Consider the following 10,420-nt stretch of genomic DNA (forward strand, 5'->3'; position numbering starts at 1 on the left):
CTAAAAAATGTGACAAGCAAGTCAAATAGGTCGATAGCCATGCATTAATGTGTATGATCTATATAAAGTTTTAAAATCAACCAATCAATCAAACAAAACACAATTTGATGCTCTGTAAATCGATTAGAATAAAATAATAAAAAAGAGGAAGTCTAAGCCACCTGGTTATTAGCAACTCCAAATCATTGCAAGCTTTTAGTCTTTTTTTTGTGATGTTCGTGATAAAGCAATACGCCTTCATACATAATCCTAGATAAATAGAATCCCAAATCTTCAAGACCAAAAAAATCACATAAAAAACCATCAAAATTTTATACATTCAAAAGATTGAAATTATGTAGACAAATCTAAACATGGTGTCTCAAAAGTTGAACCTCCAAGAACCTCCTTCAGGTGCATAAGTCTCTAACTTTTAATCAATATGAGGGATGCTTTGACGCATTACAATTTGCAATTAAGATAATCAAATTCAACTGACAAAGTCAACAAAATTGCTTATATCAATTTCATAAAGAAGCATATAAAAAACAATAATCAAATAAATAGTTAGATAACGCGGTGGAGTCGATTATTACCTTATTACCTGATAAGGATCTTAGAAACTTATCAAGAACTCAAGGACATGCCATTTCTGAGCCTAAAAAAAGAAGCAAGTTAGCATGACGTAAAATAGAAAGGGTAATTTTGATACGTCTGCTTCACTGCTTGTGAATGGGTTAATTTCAGTATTCTTATATCTCAAATGGGTCATGTCAGAATTTTAACTAAAAAGAGAATAGGTCAAATAGATCATTTTTTTCCCAAAATCTTTTTCCACATACAACTTCCAGTGTTGATTATTAAACGAATTATAACTTTGTAGGCAACAATAAAATTATAAATTTCCCGTAATCATATTCAACACCTAAACTTATTTATATTTTACTCTTAAAAATCGGAAAACAAATATTTTCTTGACGGTCAACCAAACCCGATCGACCCGTTTTCACTCGTACTAAGAAAGTACTTGTTTTAGGTTGTTACCCAATCCGCAAAAATTGTCACCCCCTAATGTAAAACTAGAAAAAAATCACTGCATAATTGAGATAACTACTAACTACTTACACTCCAGTAGCAGCAGCAAGTCATTGATCTTTCTCAAAATAATTGACCAAGTCGGACATCACATATGTTGAGCATGCAAAATAAAATAATAATAAATAGCAAAAAGTGAGAATGAAGTAGTCCTTAGTAGCCCTAAGCAGTATACACTGTTTCTAATACAAACTTCAAAAGTGAGACAAATGTTAAAGCAAACACGACGATACATATTAAATAATTAAATAATTTATAATAATACGTAAATAAAAAGTAATACAAATAATATATCTATAAAATGCTTCTTATAATAACTAATTATATATTACATGTAATGAAAAGTGATAATTACCGACATGATAAGTGTATATCTTGATGTCTTGCATACAAAGTTGAGTGATCCAAAGGATAACATCATTAGAGAAATTGAAGGCCCAGGATGTCTTTGTAAAGATTTTTTTTATTATCAGCTCCCTCTCAAGATCATCGACATTATACCTGGAATATAAGATAAACCCCATCAAGGTTATCATTAAAGATAATTACCATAAATAAGTTATGTAATAAAATCATGTAAACTATAATTGCCACACTAAATTTTTATGAAATATAAGTAAATTTATCTCGGATTCTCAAGTAATCCAAGCCGAACCCTTTGAAACGGTATAAAAATTGTTGCTTATTGTTCGTTAGCCAACCGGCCATTAAGCCGCCTCTAATCTTTATGAGAGCCTGAATGCTGCAAAGAACTCCCAACTTAATGACAAATCCTTTATAAACAATATACAAAAATTAGTTTGTTTGCCTTTTAAATAGATGCAATAGTTATGGTTTGTATGTGTAAATATAAAAAAAGCGTTTTTAACCAACATGATACCCACCTCAACTCTGATCTCTCTCTCCGTCAAAGTCTCCATCGCCATCTCCATCTCCAGCAAAGGTCACCATCATCATATCTGGCCACCCGTCAAAGTCCATGGGAAAAAGGTCAAAAGAAATTTGTTGACATTTATATACACAAACATTAATGTACTAAAAGATAGGATCCATGACAGTAGTAACGTGACATCTATTTGTTTAGACATACAAATGCACCTGCTTGCTATGACAAAAACCTCCTCCCTCTTAGCGTCTTCTTCCTTGCTTTCATATAATATAATTCGGCATCAATCAAGAATTTCAAGAACCCAACAAATTATGAATCAAATCAAACCCATAAAGAAAACAAATACTAAAAACAGTAAAAAAATTGTAATCTAACCTTCAAATTGTTCATATGATTAAAAAGTATAAAAAGTGAATACTGAACATGGAGTAAACTTCAAATTGTTGGCATTCAGTTTCCAATGCTCTTGGTCAGATCTTCAAAATGAAGTCTAGAATAAACATCAATAAACACCTACATAATCAAATATTCAAATCAGAAGTCAATAAACATCAATTAAGGTAAGTTAAAAAATTACCTTGTTACATTTTCTCTGACGAAATCAACTTCTTGACTCCTTCCCCTTCATAATCTTCTTTGTTTTCGTCTTCATAATCATAATATTCAATTGAACCTACCAAACGCCCAATTAACAACCAGAACTTCAAATCAAACTTGTTGACATTTACTTGGTGACTCAAAACTGATTTGAAAATCGATCTAGGGTTTCAAACTGACTCAATTCTCGTTTAACCCTTGAAAATTAGACACATAACCCATTTGAAAATCGAATCTCTTTCAGAAATATTACCTTGTTCGATTGAGCGACAAAATCAAAACCGATTCGACAACTCTATATCTATATCAATGATTAACATATTAAACATTGATTAAAGCTAAAAAATCAAACGATTATCGAATTACATCATAAAAATCAAAGAAAACATACCTAGATGAGAGTTTGAATGCTTGAGATTTAGGGATTTCTAGGGCCAGGAACAATCGCTGCTAGAGATGAAGCTGTAGATGAGATTTAGGGTTTGTAAAATTGAATGTGTGATGTTTTGAGAAGTCGTGTGAATGTGAAGAGAAATCAATTTGGCAAATTGGAGAATGATTTCAACTAATTGATTGAGAGAATTTATTAGGTTTCCAAATTGAAGAGGCGGTTTCAAAAAAGTGAGCGTAGGAAGGAAGGATGAGAGATAGATGAGAGAATGGCGCCCAATTTCCCAATTCTCTGGCCAAAGAGAATAGTCACATTAAGGTCAAATAGTCAACCTTTATTTTGCTTTAGTATAATAGATTTATATACATTTATAACTATAACTATTATATATGTGTGTGTATATAATTAAGATTAAGATTAAGATTTATAAATAAATCATATATTATTAACTATTTATTTTTATCATAGTTTTATATGTAATATTTATAATTATAAAAAATAATATATATTTGCTATTTAAATTACAATTATATAAATACGTCTTGTTTAAGCTCACGAAATAACTCAGAGTCGATAAGTGAAACTCGAGTTCAAACTTAAGTTTATTTTTTTTTATTATTGTTTCTTTTTTCTTAAAAGGGTACATATAGTTTTTATAGCTTGTATTTATTTACTTTTTACATAAATTAGTAATATGACCCGTGGACGACGCGTCGCAGACCCGTTGGAAAACATCGAATGAATAAAACGTTAAGTAAATCGTAAAATTATAGTTACAACATACCAAAAAAAACATAAAGTGTTATAGAGAAATAGCCAACATGTCCTAATCAAAAGCGACATATTATAGATTTAAAAATGGAAATAACAAAAGGAAAAAAGAAAACACATTCATATTCACATCAAGGGGCAACCATGAGTGTTTTGTAAAGTGAAATGACCAAAGTTAGGAGGTGTAAACATAGATAACTACGGTTTTTTTGTATAGATATATAATTCTTGCGTTGCTAGGGTCAAAATGTAGAGTAACTTTAATTTATACCATCGAATGAAAATGTATTATAATTAACCACGCCCGGTTTGGTACAAATATTACGTTGAAACTAAACGTAGACTAACTAGAAACGTATATAAAAAACATATTATATTTAGCTGACTCGTTTCCAAAAAAGAGTTTACGCATGTAAACGTAAACCAACTTTAATTTATACCGACATGTACATAAAAGTACGGACGTAAAAAGTTTGTTTTTAAAGTAAAGGAACGAAGGGGGTTAACAACAAATTAGTTCTTTGAAATTAGTGAACGAAAATTATTGAAGAAAATAATAGGTTAAAACGTATATATAGTACAGGGGTAAAGTTGGAACATTGAAAACTTGAGGGATTAATTTGTAGAAATTGTAAAATAAAGTAATAGTCTAAGGACTAAAATTGTCATTTTATGAAACTCAAAGGATAGCAAAATCAAGGAACTTATTTTTATAATATGTGAAAGTTTAGGGAATTTCAATGGAAAATCCACCGACATTCCCTTTTAAGATAGATAGAATAGTTCCTATAAGGCAAAATAACGTTTATATACTATAATGTGTGTATAGGGTTAGGTTCATTTGTGAACAATCTCCTTGACTCTGAACACTAGTGAACTAATCCTAGCCATTGATTATCAGTACACAAGTGTAAATAAATTGTCAGGATTTGATGATGAAAATAAACTAGTGTATACGCTAATGTATTTTACGATTTGATGATGTAAATCAACGTCAGAATTTGTTCACTCAGTTCACAAATACACTAGTATTCACTCTAGAACCTCACCCGGTGTGTATATGTATATGTATATATATTTTATTTAAAATTATTTTTTATTCTTTTTTATATAAAGATAAAAATAAAATTTATAAAATTAAAAAACAAATTAATAAATGGGAAAGTGCCAAAATTGTCCCTAAGGATTGAGAATTGCCGAATCGTCCATGGGAGAGTTAACGATACATTTTAATTGAGTTAGTGATTTAGATGAAAATGACAACAAAATGAAAACTTAGGAGTACGGTTACAAAAAGTTTATTTTTAGAGTGAATTACAAGTTTTGTCCTTTACATATATACCAACTTTCAGACGGTGTCATTTATCTTTGAAATTAACGAGTTTTGTACTTATTGTTTTAAAATACAGCATGGTTTGTCCTCTAGCCCTAACCCAATTATGTTTTTCTGTTAAAACAGATAATGTGCAAGACATATGAGGGTATTTTTGACATTTTATCCTATAATTTTAAAAAATATCTTAAAAGAAAAGAAATGAAAAAATATATGTTAACTCAGAGTAAATTACAAGTTTTGTCCTTTATGTTTACACCAAATTGCAGGCGTTGTCCTTTAACTCAAAAGTCGACAAGTTTTATACTTAATGTTCCAAAATGTTGCACATTATGTTCTTTAGGCCAAACCCAGTTAGATTTTTTGGTTAAATTAATGTATTTTTTTTAATTTTAGAAGGCAGATGATGGTACTTTTGTAATTTTATTCATTTAAATAAAAAACAAAAAAAAATTAAAACATTATATCCCCTCTTTCTCTCTCTCTTCTTTCCCTCTCTTCACTCTCCCTCAACTCTCTCCCCCCTCTATCTCTCTCTTAGACTTTGCCCACCACCATCAGTTGTCGAAGAAGAACATCTACAACAATATTCACATGAATGCTTCGTCGGAAAACGCAAGAACATTATCGGAACTTTACTTCTTCACCTGAAAACTCATGAAATCCAACATCAGGTGCAATTATAACCGCAGCTTCACCCACCACACCCACCACCGGAAAACTACCATATAATAAAGTGTTTAATGGACTAGATAATGAAGATATTTTACCCCTAACACAACCAACTTCCTCATTTCCAATCCAAAAATGCACAATCCTTTTTACAATTTCTCAGAGCCATTTTCACAAACACATTGGCTGCAATCAAAAACCGAATCTGATTTCAGGCATTCATGAACCTTATGGTTACAAAAATCTATACTTCACCATGATCAAGCGAGAATTCATCATCAGGTGTAATTTCAACATTGAAATTCTTGCAAGTATTTGGTTGAACACATTGGCTGCAACTAAAAACCGAAGCCGAATTCACACATTCAAGACCCATAACCACCCCTTCACCTCCACCCACCACCCAACGCCGCCGCAACCAAATCATTCACCGCTATCGTAGTAACCCACCACCAGATCCACCCCTTCACCTTCACCCACCACCAGCGCGGTTGAAACCAGATCAACCGCCGCCGCCGCACCTAATCCACCACCACAACCACCCCCTCACCTTCACCCACCACTGCCCTAACCCACCACCACAACCACCCTTCAATGTTGTCGTCCTTGCAGATTATGTAAAGAGAGGGGGGGACTTTCAGTTTAGAGAGAGAGAGAGAGAGAGATTATATTTCTTTTATTTTTCAATTTATTACAAACTAGTCCCTAAACATAAGTTGTTTAGTCCCCGAAGAGATAAAATGAAAACAATGCCCTCGTGTGCATGGTACATGACCAGATTTAACCAAAAAATCTAACTGGGTTTGGCCTAATGGACATAACATGCAAGATTTTGGAACATTAAGTAAAGAACTTGTCAATTTTTGCGTTAAAGGACAACGCGTGAAATTTGGTGTAAACATAAAGGACAATGTAGGATCGTTGTATGATCAATACGAGTCGATCAAGAGTTTTAATCCGAATCAAAGGCGGAATTCGATGATACGGACTTGATTACAGCTTGATTCACGTTTATAATCACTTGTTTATTGATTTCAAAGCAATACAGATCAGTTGACAGTTTGGCAGCACCTCGGCTCTGAAATCCGGATCGATACAAATGGCAACCAATGCTCAGGTATTTATAGGGAAGTCATTTCGTACGAAATGACCAAGATCCATTTCGTACGAAATGGACAATGTCCATTTTGTGCGAAATGGCTCTTGCCATTTCGTGCGGAATGGTCCTCCAACACTAAAAACCTACTTTCTAACCTATTGAGCACTGGTTTATCCTATCTAGGTACAAGACTCGATAAAGACGAAGTTAACAGACATTTATGCACCAACAGACTCCCCATTGGATGTTGACGAAGTCTTCGGCATCGAGTCTTCAGTCTTGATCAGTCTTTATGACACTGTAAGCATCTTCAATATCTCTTTCTTCTAATTCTCTTGATCAGATCACTTGATTCTTTAACTTTAACATCATCAGCAGCTAGCACTCGAACCTGACTTTAACAATCTTCAAACTCCCCCTTTAATGTTGATCCAGAAACTGTATTTGGCTACGTCTTCAGACTCCCCCTTTCGATACGCTGGGATCGCAGTCCTGAATAGCTCTCGTTCTAGACTCGTATTCTGGCTCAAACTTTGTTCAGATTTAGCCATGGGAATCTCGCTTTGCTGCTTTCACAGGTTCAGTCTTGTTACCTGCTTTTCAGAAATCTGTCATTATAATCTATTCACATTTTGACTTCTTTTGTTGTATTTATTAGTTTTTTTTAATAATCCACTTAAGTATCCAGATCCAAGTTAATGACCCTAGGTACTTAATTTGTCTACCAAGTCCAACTTAATGACCTTGGTTGACCCGAGACAAAACAAAACTGATTTTGTTCAACGTATTTCAAAACATTATTCTGAAAATTACAAGTTTCAACTTAATGAACTTGTTTTGACTTTTCAATTTCACAGGTTTTAGCATGAAAAGCTCCCAACTCATCTTCCAGATCAGAAACTTCCTGCATCTTCTTCAAACTGTGAGTCTGAAAATCAGCTTTCCACTTTGGTTTGTCAGAAAAATAAAGCAGAAATGTAAAATCTTTTTTGGATTTTGTATAAAGTTTCTAAACTAGAATACTAACAGAAATGAAATAAAGTAAATGTATACTATTTACAAACGTATTTTTGGTGAGCGTGTTAGGGAATCATATCAGCTATCGACAAGTTACTAGCACCGTTAAGCTTGATATCATACTAAGTATTAAACAATTCGCATTGATTGTCGATATACTGAACCATTTTAAATTTTCATACAAATTTCAATCTGTTCAGGATACGATTTGGTGTATTAAAGACTTAGCTTATACGCATGTACCATCTCAGAATATACTCCCGTATCCAGATTACTATATTCAGTCTTACAGGTGAGTGCACATTATTGATATCTGTAAAGGGGTAAATGCGAGGCCATGAGGCTCAAGCTAGAACTTCCGTTCGTACAGAGAGATGATGGCTCAACTTTAGGTGGGTCCCTTTTGGGGATCTTCTTTTCAACAGCACATGATTAGCATTTTTCAATGTTTCATCATTTTTTATGCTGAGGGTGAGCTTTTAAAAATAAAGCAAGTGCAGAGCATTATACGAGGACTAGGCTATTGCTTCCGCAAAATCAGAAGTCCTGGAATAATACCCCAGATATCATCACGTACAAAGACCTAGTATGTCAGAAATAAAATCTTTCAAACAGGATTTCAGGGGTTACCTATATATCCGAGAGATGTTCCCCACGTAATAAACAAGTGATGATTTAGGTTTATATCCTGAACAGACCTACTAAATGTACAAAAACCTATCGACATATCATCAGCGAGACTGTTTAACACTTTAATCATTACAAATCTTTATCGTACTGTAATTGTCTAGCTGATGTACTATCATTTTCCCTTTATACACAAGCTCTTTTTCGGTTTTCTATTGTTTTTTGGTTTTTGAATTTTTTTATTGTTTTTGTATTTTCTGAAAATATAACCTACCTCCCCCTAAATACCAAAACAAGTAAAAAATCGACAAACCATTGTATATTACTTTTCATCATCATCTATAGTGGTACCTTCATCTACGCCAAGAATTTCTTCCAACGCCGATAAAAGCTTCATACCGTTCAGTTTTAAAAGATATTGAAAACGAGTTTTATCAAACTCTTTGGTATGTAAATCAGCTTTTTGCTCGTCAGTGTAGATTTTCTCAATTCGTATCAACTTCTTCTCGAAACAATCTCGGATGAAGTGATGACGAATTTCAATGTGTTTCGTTTTAGCGTGATGAACAGGATTTTTAGTTATGTTTATAGCTGCCTCATTATCAACAAAGATAGGGGTGTTAAGAAATTGCAAACTGTAGTCTCGCATCTGTTGCTGGATCCACAAGATCTGAGAGCAGCAGCCGCTAGCAGATACATACTCGGCTTCACATGTGGATAAAGCGACAGAGGTCTGCTTCTTACATTGCCAGGTGACTAGTCGTGGTCCGAAAAACTGACATCCCACAGTTGTTGATTTAGCGTTAACTTTGCAGCATCCGAAGTCGGAATCAGAATACCCTTCAAGCGTGAAATCGCCTTCTTTTGGATACCACAACCCCAAAGATGGAGTTCCTTTCAGCTAGCGCAATATCCGTTTCACAAATACCATATGCGAAGCTCTGGGGCTTGACTGAAACCGTGCTGCGAGGTACGTTGGATACATGATATCGGGTCTTGAAGCTGTCAAATACGTCAGCGATCCGATCATGGAGTGATACATCGTTTCATCCACCTTCTCTCTTGTGAGATCAGGATTTATCCCATGATTTGTCGCTAACGAGGTGGAAGCTGGAGTAGTCCCAGACATCCCAAATTTCTCTAGGATATCATGAACATACTTCGTCTGATGTATAAAAATTCCCTTGGGCAGTTGATCTACCTGAAGCCCTAAGAAGAATTTCATCTCACCCATCGATGACATTTCAAATTTTTGCTTCATTACACTTTCAAAATCTTTGCACAGATCTTCATTTGTTGGCCCAAATATGATGTCATCCATGTATATCTGAACTATCAGAAGATGCCCATCGACTTCTTTGGTGAAGAGAGTGGCATCCACTTTTCCACGGATGAAGCTGTTGGCAAGCTGATGTTGAGACAATGTCTCGTACCAGGCTCTCGGGGCCTGGTGTAAACCATACAGCGCTTTATCCAGTAAATAGACCTTGTCTTTGTGGATTGGGTCGGTGAAGCCCTGGACTACGAGTCGAGCTTTGTTACGATTAATAACCCCCCGGTCATCTCTTTTGCACTTAAACACCCACTTGGTGTTTATCTTCCTGTGACCATCAGGCAAGTCTACCAATTTCCACACTCCCAACTTCTCAAACTGACTCAGCTCCTCTTGCATCGCGTTGACCCAAGAATCTTCAGTTAGTGCTTCCTTATATGTTCTTGGTTCAATATGCGAAATGAAACAACTAAGTGAAAACTCTGTTTGTAAAGGAGCAACTGTAAAATAAAAACAAGTAAGGCCTTGGTCAATTTGTCGTCTGGCGCGGACGCCTGATTGCAATTCTCCAATAATCAGCTCCTCTGGATGTTATGAAAGAGTCCTCGGCATCACCTCGCCTGGAACATCTACCTCGCCTTCCAAATTTGTGACATTCTGATTTGCACCTTGTTCAC

At 34.5% G+C, this 10,420-nt stretch overlaps 2 long non-coding RNA genes across 3 annotated transcripts; both read right to left on the reverse strand.

The window, feature by feature from the left end:
* Positions 1 to 1,441: 1,441 nt before the first annotated feature.
* On the reverse strand, positions 1,442 to 2,297 carry LOC110896693. Its single transcript, XR_002568093.2, has 3 exons — positions 2,173 to 2,297; positions 1,959 to 2,033; positions 1,442 to 1,575 (listed from the first exon to the last, which is right to left on the reverse strand). It is a non-coding gene; the product is annotated as an uncharacterized LOC110896693 (long non-coding RNA).
* Positions 2,298 to 2,417: 120 nt separating this feature from the next.
* LOC110896694 lies at positions 2,418 to 3,249 on the reverse strand. 2 transcript variants are annotated; one of them, XR_004874769.1, is made up of 4 exons: positions 2,952 to 3,249; positions 2,814 to 2,861; positions 2,541 to 2,609; positions 2,418 to 2,476 (listed from the first exon to the last, which is right to left on the reverse strand). It is a non-coding gene; the product is annotated as an uncharacterized LOC110896694 (long non-coding RNA). The 2 variants fall into 2 exon arrangements; XR_002568094.2 differs by lacking the exons at positions 2,814 to 2,861; positions 2,952 to 3,249 and having other exon boundaries at positions 2,541 to 2,629.
* Positions 3,250 to 10,420: the final 7,171 nt, after the last annotated feature.

The sequence above is a fragment of the Helianthus annuus genome, chromosome 12 (assembly GCF_002127325.2).
Source record: "Helianthus annuus cultivar XRQ/B chromosome 12, HanXRQr2.0-SUNRISE, whole genome shotgun sequence".
Classification (NCBI taxonomy): Eukaryota; Viridiplantae; Streptophyta; class Magnoliopsida; order Asterales; family Asteraceae; genus Helianthus; species Helianthus annuus.